Source organism: Mesocricetus auratus, unplaced genomic scaffold, assembly GCF_017639785.1.
Source record: "Mesocricetus auratus isolate SY011 unplaced genomic scaffold, BCM_Maur_2.0 Super-Scaffold_100006, whole genome shotgun sequence".
In the NCBI taxonomy this organism is placed as follows: domain Eukaryota; kingdom Metazoa; phylum Chordata; class Mammalia; order Rodentia; family Cricetidae; genus Mesocricetus; species Mesocricetus auratus.
In genome coordinates, this window is record NW_024429190.1 from 2,968,390 (window position 1) to 2,978,555 (window position 10,166).

Genomic DNA, 10,166 nt, shown 5'->3' on the forward strand with positions numbered 1-10,166 from the left:
TAGGAAGATATTGCTTTTTGTTTGGTGATTTGATTTCCTATAGATTTCCAATTGTCTTATTCCTATAGTGGTTTCTTCATTTCACTCTTAGGTTCTTGTTTCTTTCCTCAGATAACCAGAACACGTATAATGGAGGATTGCAAGTTCCTTCCTTTACAAAGACATACATTCTCCTTTTGCTGTAACACATTGTTTGAGACACATACTGAGAACTAAACATAATGGTGAAGACAACTTTGTTTTCTTGCACACAATTTAATGAAGCATAATTTTTATTTAGTCATTAAACCATTTTGTCTACATTCCTTTATAGATACTGTTTTTCTAAGAGAATCCCCAAAATTCTAGTCAAATCCTTGATCTGCATATATGCTCATCTTTCTTTTTAAAGACTATTTATAGGTATTCAGCCTGTATTTCATGCTATTTTATTTTTGGTGCCTTGTGGTCTTCAAGAATTGATCTTTTTCAACTAAGTTCTTCAATTCATGGAATAAAGACATGTATAGTATCCCTTACTATTTTGTAATAATAGATTATAATCTGTATTCAATTTGAGACAATGGAGATCCTTATGTCCTCACTTTTTACATTTGTCAGTCTTTCCAGATTTTATTAATCATTGTGGTAGAATATTCTGCAGTATTATAATATACAAATTATTTTCTGATTTTTACTTTGTTTAGTCTGGTTTTTAAAATTTATTTCCATGTGGTTTACATTTATTTCTGCTTTCTTACTTAGTTCATTTTAATAAAAAATTTATTCCTAATGATTTGTATCTAGTTTATCTTTCCTACAGAAATTTTGCTCTTCTTAATATATGTATTTAATTAAAAATAGAATTATGTCACTTTGCTTACCCCTTTCTTCCTTTCAACCTCCCAATCTACCCCATTCCACCCTTCTCATGACCACAACTCTGACATTGATAGCCTCTTTTATATTATCATTGTTACATGTAAATATACAGGTATGTTTGTGTATTTATGTGTATGCATATATATGTTAAAATTCAGAACCCTTTTCTCTTAATAAAAATCCATTTCATTCCTACTTTGACTACTTATATATCTAATAAAGTATATTTTCATTTTCATCAAATTATATGCATTTTGAAAACATCTTTCCAGTTTGGTTATGTGGACTATTATATAAATCCCTCTACATAGATACCAACACATCCATTGATGGTGTTACAAGTTACTCTAAACTTCCTAGTTTCTGCCTCATGGTTTCTTTGATTTTTCACTTGGTGTAGAACTTTCTCTTATTCCTCCCAGTCATTCTTATTTCTGCAAATCAAAGTATCTCTTGTCACAGGGTCCATAGACAACAGGCCAGGAAGAAGTTCAGCTTTTGGCTATGTGATTTGCAAACCTTTCAGAAGGGAAAATTTCCAACTAGTATTTTCTTTGAATTGAGCATATACATGTTTTCTTTTTTATTATCTTTCTTCTTTCTTTCCTTTGGAAACAGATTCTTTCTATATGGTTGGCCTAGACCAGGTTATCAAACACACAAAGATCTATCTGCCTCTTATCTCCCAAATATTGAGATTGAACATTTAGCCCCCAACACCTGGTTGTTTTTGTTTTGCTATTTGATTAGTTGTTTTTACTTTTTTTTGTTTTGAGACAAGGATTCACTGTCTAGCCCAATCTGTCCTGAAACACACTTTGTAAACCAGGGTAGCATTTAACACATGACAACTGCCCACCTCCCATGTACTGGGATGATAGGTACATACCAGCTGAGATATAAAGTGATCATCTATTGCAATGCCCCAAATGACTCACTTTTTTCCTAACCAATTATTAATATTTTAATGAGAGGGAAAGTCAATTTTGAAATTTTATATTTTTACATGTTCCTAATGGCTTTTCCAATATGGAGATGTTTCTAGCACCCTGTGTAAGACAGACTGATTCCCATGGCCATTAATTCTCAAGACACTTAGGCAACCAAATATTTCTACTCTACATTCAGAGCTTTCCTGAGGAGTTGTTTTCATGAATGTTTTTTGTTTGTTTGTTTGCTTGTTTGTTTTGATGAAAGGGTAGACTAGGATAGTACAATTGTCTACCCTGGCTTAAAAATAGTGTTGGTATATATTTATAGGTTCTAGTAGAAACTCTCTTTAGTTTTGTGTTTTTTTAAGGAAAAGGATAAAGGCACTTGTGGTGATATGTTGTTTATGATTTACTAAAGGTCCTGGAAATCAAAATAGCAAAGCAGCCATACTAGTTATCTATAGAGCTAGGCATTGGTAGTACACATCTTTAATCCCAAGACTCAGAATTAAGAGGTAGACAGATCTCTGTTATCACAAAGCCACACTGCCTACACAAAGCTGATCCAACCCTAAAAGAAACAGTTCACACAAAGGTGATCTCAGCACTAGGGATCACACACCTTTAATCCTAGCACTAGGGTGGTGGAGACAAGTATGATATGGCTGGACAGAGGAAGGAATATAAGGAGGAGGAGACAGTAATTCAGACTGTAAGATTTACACAATCCACCCTCCAACTGAGGGCAATCTATCAGGTTCCCCTTTCTTTCCCAAACTTTGTCAGGCTAAGGCCTAAAGATTTAATCTAATCCACCCTCCAACTGAGGGCAACCTCTCAATTTTTCTTTCTTACTGGAGATTTAATCCAATCCACCCTTCAACTGAGGGCGATCTCTCAGGTTTCCCTTTCTTTTTAATTTTTCTCGAGCCTGGCAATGAGCTGTAAGGAGGAGGAGCAATTTAGCAATCTGCTCTCCTGCTGGGATGGCAACAACCCCACTGACCACTGATGTCATTATTTTATTCTCTCCCTTGCTATCCTGGTCTATAACACTGGGGTGTACCTGGATGCCTCAAAGAATATTAATGGACCGTCGCAAGAGTAATCTGACTGTGCCTGGGGGCAATGGTCCATGTACTCCAGTAGGGAGGGCCTGGACCCCCATCTCAGGTATTAGGACTGCCTGGGCGGAGAGACAGAAGTGCAAACCTGCACTCCCTGATGTGGATCTAAGGAGGTCTGAGATACGAAGGGGTTTCTCTGGGGGAGAAAACGAATCCTGCCACTGCCCGGAGCAGGGGTCATTGCCCCATACACATTGGTTTTGGGGCCCTCTTCCAGTTTCCCTGATTATTATTAGCAGGAAGGAAATTTCCCTCCCGGTCAGTTTTAGAGTAGCAGTCATTGGCCCAATGATATCTACTTCGGCAACGGGGCATAAACCAGATCTCTTGAGACTGGTGGTACTATTTTGAGGGCACTTTCTATGGAAGTGTCTCTCCCTACTGCAGCTGCAACATGTTTTTTTCCCTCCTTGATTAGGTCTTTCTTTCCCCACTTGGGGCCGAATAGCAGCACCTAATACTTGGCCCTGGATGAAGTTCCCATCAATGTCCCTACAGATCCAGATATAGTCATTTAGACTTTTATTGTGATGAAAGACCTCGGGAACAAAGTGCTGGGCACTGAACCGAACCCTCTGCCCAAGAACTGGGGCCAGACCACTGGATGCAAATGCAAGAGGTGATTTATTGAATACACAGGCGCCTGCAGATGCTACTGCAACTCGGGTCAGAGCATACCGGGCTTGCAGGGAGCACAATATTTATAGAGGTTTAATCATTACATAAGTATCAGCATAGCAACAGGCATTTCATTGGCTCATCTTGGGGGCAGGGGTACTTCCCACGGACTAAGTTTCCTGGGATTACCTCATGAAGACCCTGGCATGCTTCAGCAATTATTATCCGGGTCCCATGACTATTATGGTGATCATAGACACAATTGGGGGCAGGAGTAGTTGCAAAGGACTAGGTGTCCTGGTATTGACACATAAAAGACCCTGGCACGCTTCAGCAATTATTGTCTGGGTCCCATGACTGCTCTGGTGACCACAGATCCTGTTTGACATCCTGCCAGCGGGGCGAGGCACCTGGTCTGGGTTTTTTTTTATTAGGCAATGGCCTGGCCTTGTTTTTCTTTTCTTAGGGGGTCCTGGGTAGGGGTCTTTCAGTGATAAGGGCAAAAGGGCTTCCTTACAATATTTATTTGCAGTTTCAAAAGCCATCTGCTTGATGACTGGCATCGCAGGCACAATGCCCCCAAATATTCTTTCTGCTAACTGACTGAGACGGTCTACGAAGTCTTGAAAAGGTTTGGAGGGTCCTTGAAGAATTTTGACAGATGATCCCCTCCTTCCTTGGAATGCAATGCTTTCCAAGCTCCTTGGGCTGCTGCTGCCACTTGGGCATAGACTGCAATGTCATATTGCATTTGTTGTTGAATGATGGCATATTGACCACTCCCAGTAAGCATCTCCATATTTCTCTGGGGCTGTCCAGCCTGTGCATTTCTTTGGGGTATCTGGCTGCATCTTTCATGAAACTCACCCCTCCAAATCAAATAATCTCCCCCAGATAGAGTCACTTGGCAAAGCTGCTGCCAATCACTAGGTGTCAAGTTAAGAGACACAAAAGATTCTATTAAGGAAAGTGTAAAGGGAGCCTGTGCTCCATAATTTAGAGTTGCCTCTTTAAGTCGTTTTATGTCTTTAAAACTTAAAGGCTCATGACACCGAATGACCTTCGTGGAATTGTTCAGGTCTGGAGCTTCTATTACTGGGGCCACCACCAGGCAGTACTGGAACCCTCCTTTGGGTCTTCCATCAAGGTCCAAGAAGGACTTGGTTATATCATAGGAGGAGTCCCTTTTTTCAGAGTATGGAAAAGGGTTTCTCTCCCTGTCCTGTGTTTTCTTAATTTGAGTCTTTTTTAGTTCTTTTTTAAGGGCTGCAATCTCAGCAAGTAACCTTTCCTTCTCAGACTGATGAGTCTGAGTCTGAGCTACTTTCTTTTTCTAGGTCTGACAGAGAAGGATATAACTGATTCTAACCAGAGTCCTTCTTTTTGGGTGGCGCCCAGAGATCTCTACTCATTTTTTTTGTTGTTGTTGTTGTTGCTGCTAAGAGACTCCTCCTCATCCTCACTAACAATGGAGCCTCTAGTTTCAGTCAGGGTCTCTTCAGATGATTCATCCTCACTCTCTGCCCCTGAACTCAAGGAGGCTTGAGTCTCAGTCTCTTGTAACTCTAAAAAAGCCTCTTTTGTGTCCTGAACTACCTGGCAGTGATGAATATTATCTGTCAAAAGTCCACCTCTCACTAATCTCCATAAGGAGAATGTGGTAGGGGGCAAAGACTCAGATCCCTCTTTTCGTAAAAGATCACATGGAACCTCCTCCCAAGGTGGATATTTAAGCTTCCCCCAGTAAGGAACCATGGACTCCCTCGTTCGATCGATTTTAGAAAGCCTTCTAGGGTTTTAGTCTTGACTGCAGTCCCATGTCCTTTCAGTAACTTTTTAAATTGATACTGTGATGATTCAACCTTCCTGGAAGTATTCCCCATTGTTTCTTAACCCCGTGCACCTACCTCCCTTTCACGATATCGGTGGGGCTTCCAATTGCCAGGCCCACTGCGCAGCCTGTGTCCGAGAATGTGTGGAGGGTGTCGGGGATCCTCAACATACAGACCAGTCAAACACCTCCTGTCTTTGCAAGAGTGTTGACTGGGTTGATTTGTTCACTCTTGTGCAGACAATCGTAGCTCCTGTGAGTTGATCAATGCAGTCATCCTATCATGTCCAGAAGACACTGCTTCGCTCGATATTCCTAACTAAAATTATCTATGTATAACATTTTATCAATGTATCTATGTATCTATATCTATATATTGGAGTCATATCTCATGTCTATCTGTCTACATAGGTTGATAGAAAGGTGATAGATTATATTCACAAATACACACACATACACACAGAGAGAGAGAGAGAGAGAGAGAGAGAGACAGACAGACAGACAGACTTACAAGGAAACAGACATGGGATATCAATATCATCATATGTATCATTTAAACTAATTTGTATTTGTCTAAAGTTGGTAACTTAAAGGTGGCAGAACTGTATATTCAAGACCTCAGCCTGGAGCTGAGGACATAACACTGAGTAATTGCTTAGCATGCATGAGGCCTTGAGTTTGAGGCCTTTTATCACAAAGGAAACAAAAAATACAGTAAAATTGTTCACTCTTCCCCTTGTAATATAACATAGTAAATATTATGATGCCACACTTAAATACCTGCTTTCTATTTTCCACTGAAAATTGTCCAAAAGCTTTAAAAATTATAAGGATATATTTTAAAAATAAAATACAAATCAACTCTCTTTAATTTCTATACCTTGTATATTTCTTCATAGTCTTAATTAAACAAAAATTAATATTGAGAATGTCAACAGAACATGCAAAATCAGACTAATTACTACCAAAAAATTATTAAATATAGAAATTAATGAAATCTTTATGTGTCATATTTGTTATTCTTACTGCTACGCTAGATAGGAGTTATAAAGTGTCAGAACTTGGGCAAGTCTATCCATTTTAAAGAGTAAATGGATAATGAAATAAACCCACAATTGTGGTCTAAATGCTAATGACTTTTAAAAGGTGAAACCTGGGGTTCTCTGTGCTGTCAACTCCCAAGGCAGTAAGCCAGGACCCCCTTGACCTATGTGACTCCTAGTCTGTTTACTTATTGATTAACTTTCAGATATTTCATATCATACATAAAAAAGACCTTCCAGTTTTCAAAACCTTCACCCACAAATATTTCACTTCTTAGTAGCATAAGATTAAATTAATCTAACTGATGACAACTAGACAAAGGTCAGGATCAATCTGTGTGTAGGACTTGAAAACCCATATTTGTCATATATGGAAAGAGTCAAGTCAAACTGTGTAGAAGAGCCAGTAGTGTTATATTTAATGCTCTACCAGTCTTCAGTTATTTCAAAGATAGTACTTAAGTACTGCATTAGTTTGGGTCTATATTGCTGTGATAAAGCCATGGTAATTGATTTGGGGAAGAAAAACTTATTTCATCTTACAAGTGAGAAGACATCATGAAGGAAAGTCAGTGCAGCAGCTCCAGTAAGAATCTGGAGGCAGGAAATGAAGCAAAACTCATGAAGGAATGCTTCTTACTGAGTTCTTTTTCATGACATGCACAGCTCACATTCTTTTTTAAATTCATTTTACATACCAGCAAATTTCCCCCTCCCTGCCCCTCCAACTTCTCCCCAGCCCACCCCTATCCACTTCTCAGAACCAGTAAAGGCTCCTCCCATGGGGACTCAATAATGCCTGGAACATTCAGTTGAAGCAGAACTAAGCCATGCCCCCTCGACCCTCACATACACACACACACACCAAGGCTGAGCAATGCATGCCACCATGCACCATATGTAATGGGCTTGAAAAAACAACTCATGTATCAGTGATATATCTGGTCCCACTGCCAGACTGGGCTACAAAACTGGAGGGCCTCACCCTCCGTGGGGAAATGAGGGGATATTGGGGGGGTTGGTGGGAGGGCACAGAAAGAGGGGAGAAAAACAGAGAGGGACCTGGAATTGACATGTGAAGCAACCTTGTTTCTAATTTAAATTTAAATACATATATATATATATATATATATATATATATATATATATTGATTATATCAAGAAGCATGTGTTGCCCCCTTCCCTCATGGGGGTCCTGCTGACTGCTGGTTACTAGGAGCTTTTAGCTAAATACTTCTCACTCCCTCCTCACACTAGGCCTGTATGCAAGTTCCTGTTTTCCATCTGTCCTTTGTCTAAATGCTAATTCCTGATTTTGGACAATCATTTGCTGGAGGGCCCTGGGAATGTAGGCTTCTACCTTGGGGATTTTCCACCATGCCTGCCTTTGGTATTTAAGGCTCTACCCATGTAATAATAAATGCCATTTTCCTTGTAAGAATGAGCCGCTGTCCTTGTCTTCATTTTACATCCTTAGCCCTTTGCCTCAGATCGTTGTATAGTATTGTAAAGTATGGTAGCACCATAGCCTCATACACACTGGCGGGCTTCCTATAGATGGAGGTCTCACTGAGATCCAGAAAGAAGAGAAACTGCTAAAGAATTACACTTGAATGCTGGCCACCAAGTAAGGTAAGAGGGGCGATTTAAAAGGTTAGGCCGGAGAAGGTGGGTCAGCCCCCATAGAGGGGCAACTTTAAATTGACCTCCATCCCTAACCTGACCCATTGGCATCAAAATTGTCAGGGAATACCTGAGACTCCATCCCCACAGAAAGCCAGCCAGCATTCTCCTTTAGGTTACGAGTAAGTATATTAGGCGTGGGTGTTACTAGTTCCTACCCTCTTTTGGAAGACTATTTGATCCAATTGTTATGACATCAGGGCACAGTTATCAGACATAAGACATCTAAGGACTTCTTAAAAACTATACATAAAGTCAGTCCTTGTTTTTGGTCTCTGGTGATCTTAATTCCCTTATTGAAATCAGGTTAGAGTGGACCTACAAAGAACTTTACATAAAGAAGGGCCAAACTCCATACTAATTGTTGCCTTTTCTCTGTGGCAACTTGTTAAGGGCACGCTTATATGTGATAATATGGTAATAAAGGAGCAAGTCAGAAAAACTGAGGATGCCTTCACAGAGGCTCAAGACTATTAGAGTAATTCAAGCTTCCAATGTTTCTTCTTCTGAGCCTTCTCCCTCTCCTTCAGGTGATAAGACAGAGAAAAGCAAAAGGCCTCGACTTAAAAAGGCCATTTTTGGATCCGTAGCAGCCTTAGTTTGTACCCCTGATGATTGGCTGTTGAGGAGAGGTTGTTTGGCCTGGAGGGGTGAGTGCAAGGAACCATGTGGCCAGGCAGCATGGTGCAGCATGGCTGCTGGTTTCCCTGGTGGGAATTTTGGAGGTACTTATTGGCATGGGAGCCTATGCGGCTCTAGGCCAACAAATTCTTTAGGAACCAGGCGTTTGTGCATAGACCTCTATATCTGCTGGCCGCACACTTGGGGCTGTGGTGTCCTACCCCCAGGCTGTAGTTGTGCTCCTGTTTGGAGCAGAGAGGATTCCCTTGATGGCCTTTGGTGGGAGCCACATTGACTTTTGTCCTGTCAACAAATAGAATGGTTACAAAATAATAATTGTGACTGAGCCATTTTCTCTCTGCTACTCAGAGTTGTTTTGATAACGATTGCCCATCCAACAATTTGATTTCCTTTTTTTTTTAAATGCATGCTTTAATTTTCCCAAAAATTGTGGTTCCTCAGGCTATTTCTAAGGGGTGAGTGGTTTTCACAGATGGTTCCTCTAAGGTACAGCTGTAGTCATATCTTATCCAATCATTAAGATGGCCAGAATTCCTGCAACTTCTGCCCAAATGGCTGAACTCTCAGCCCTGGCATTGGCTTTACAACTCTTCCCCATGGAAGCATCAAACATTTATACTGATAGTCAATATGTTGCTCATATTATCCAACCTTTAGCGACTGCTGCCTATGTTGCTCCCATCTCGAGGATACAAGATAGTTTATTACAGGTACAAGGTCTGCTATGGCAATGGAATGAGTCTATACTTGTGGGAAATCTTAGGGCCCACAACCTTTTGATAGAGCCCCTCATCTAAGGAAATCGCAGTGCTGACAGGTATGCTCAAATTGGTGTGGTTTTACAAGGGCTCACTAAAGCACAATCCCTACACAAGCTCTTTCATCTTAGTGAAGGGTCTTTGTGCTTTCATACTGGGATTACCAAAGAACAGGCTGTTCAAATAGTTAAGGATTGCCCTTTTTGTGTAGGATTTCTTCGTGTGCCTCACTTGGGGGTCAATCCTTGAAGACTTTTACCTAACCACATTTGGCAAATAGATGTAACACATGTATCATTTTTTGGCAAATTACAACTTTTCCATCTTTCTGTAGATACTTTTTCCCATCTGATATTCGCCTCTGCCCACTCTGGTGAAAAAGTAAAAGATGTTAAGAACCACTGGTTACAGGCTTTTGCTTACATGGGGGTCCCAAAACAAATTAAAACCAATAATGACCGCGCCTATGTCAGCAGAGGCTTCAATCATTTTTGTCTAGATTTTGATATCTCCCCCAAAACTGAAATTCCTTACAACACCCAAGGACAGGCTGTTGTAGAACACACTCATCACACTCTAATAGGCTATTTAGCTAAAGAAAATAAGGGGGATCTTGGGGACTACCTTGGCTCCCCTCACTCTACTCTATTATTTACCCTCTATATCTTAAA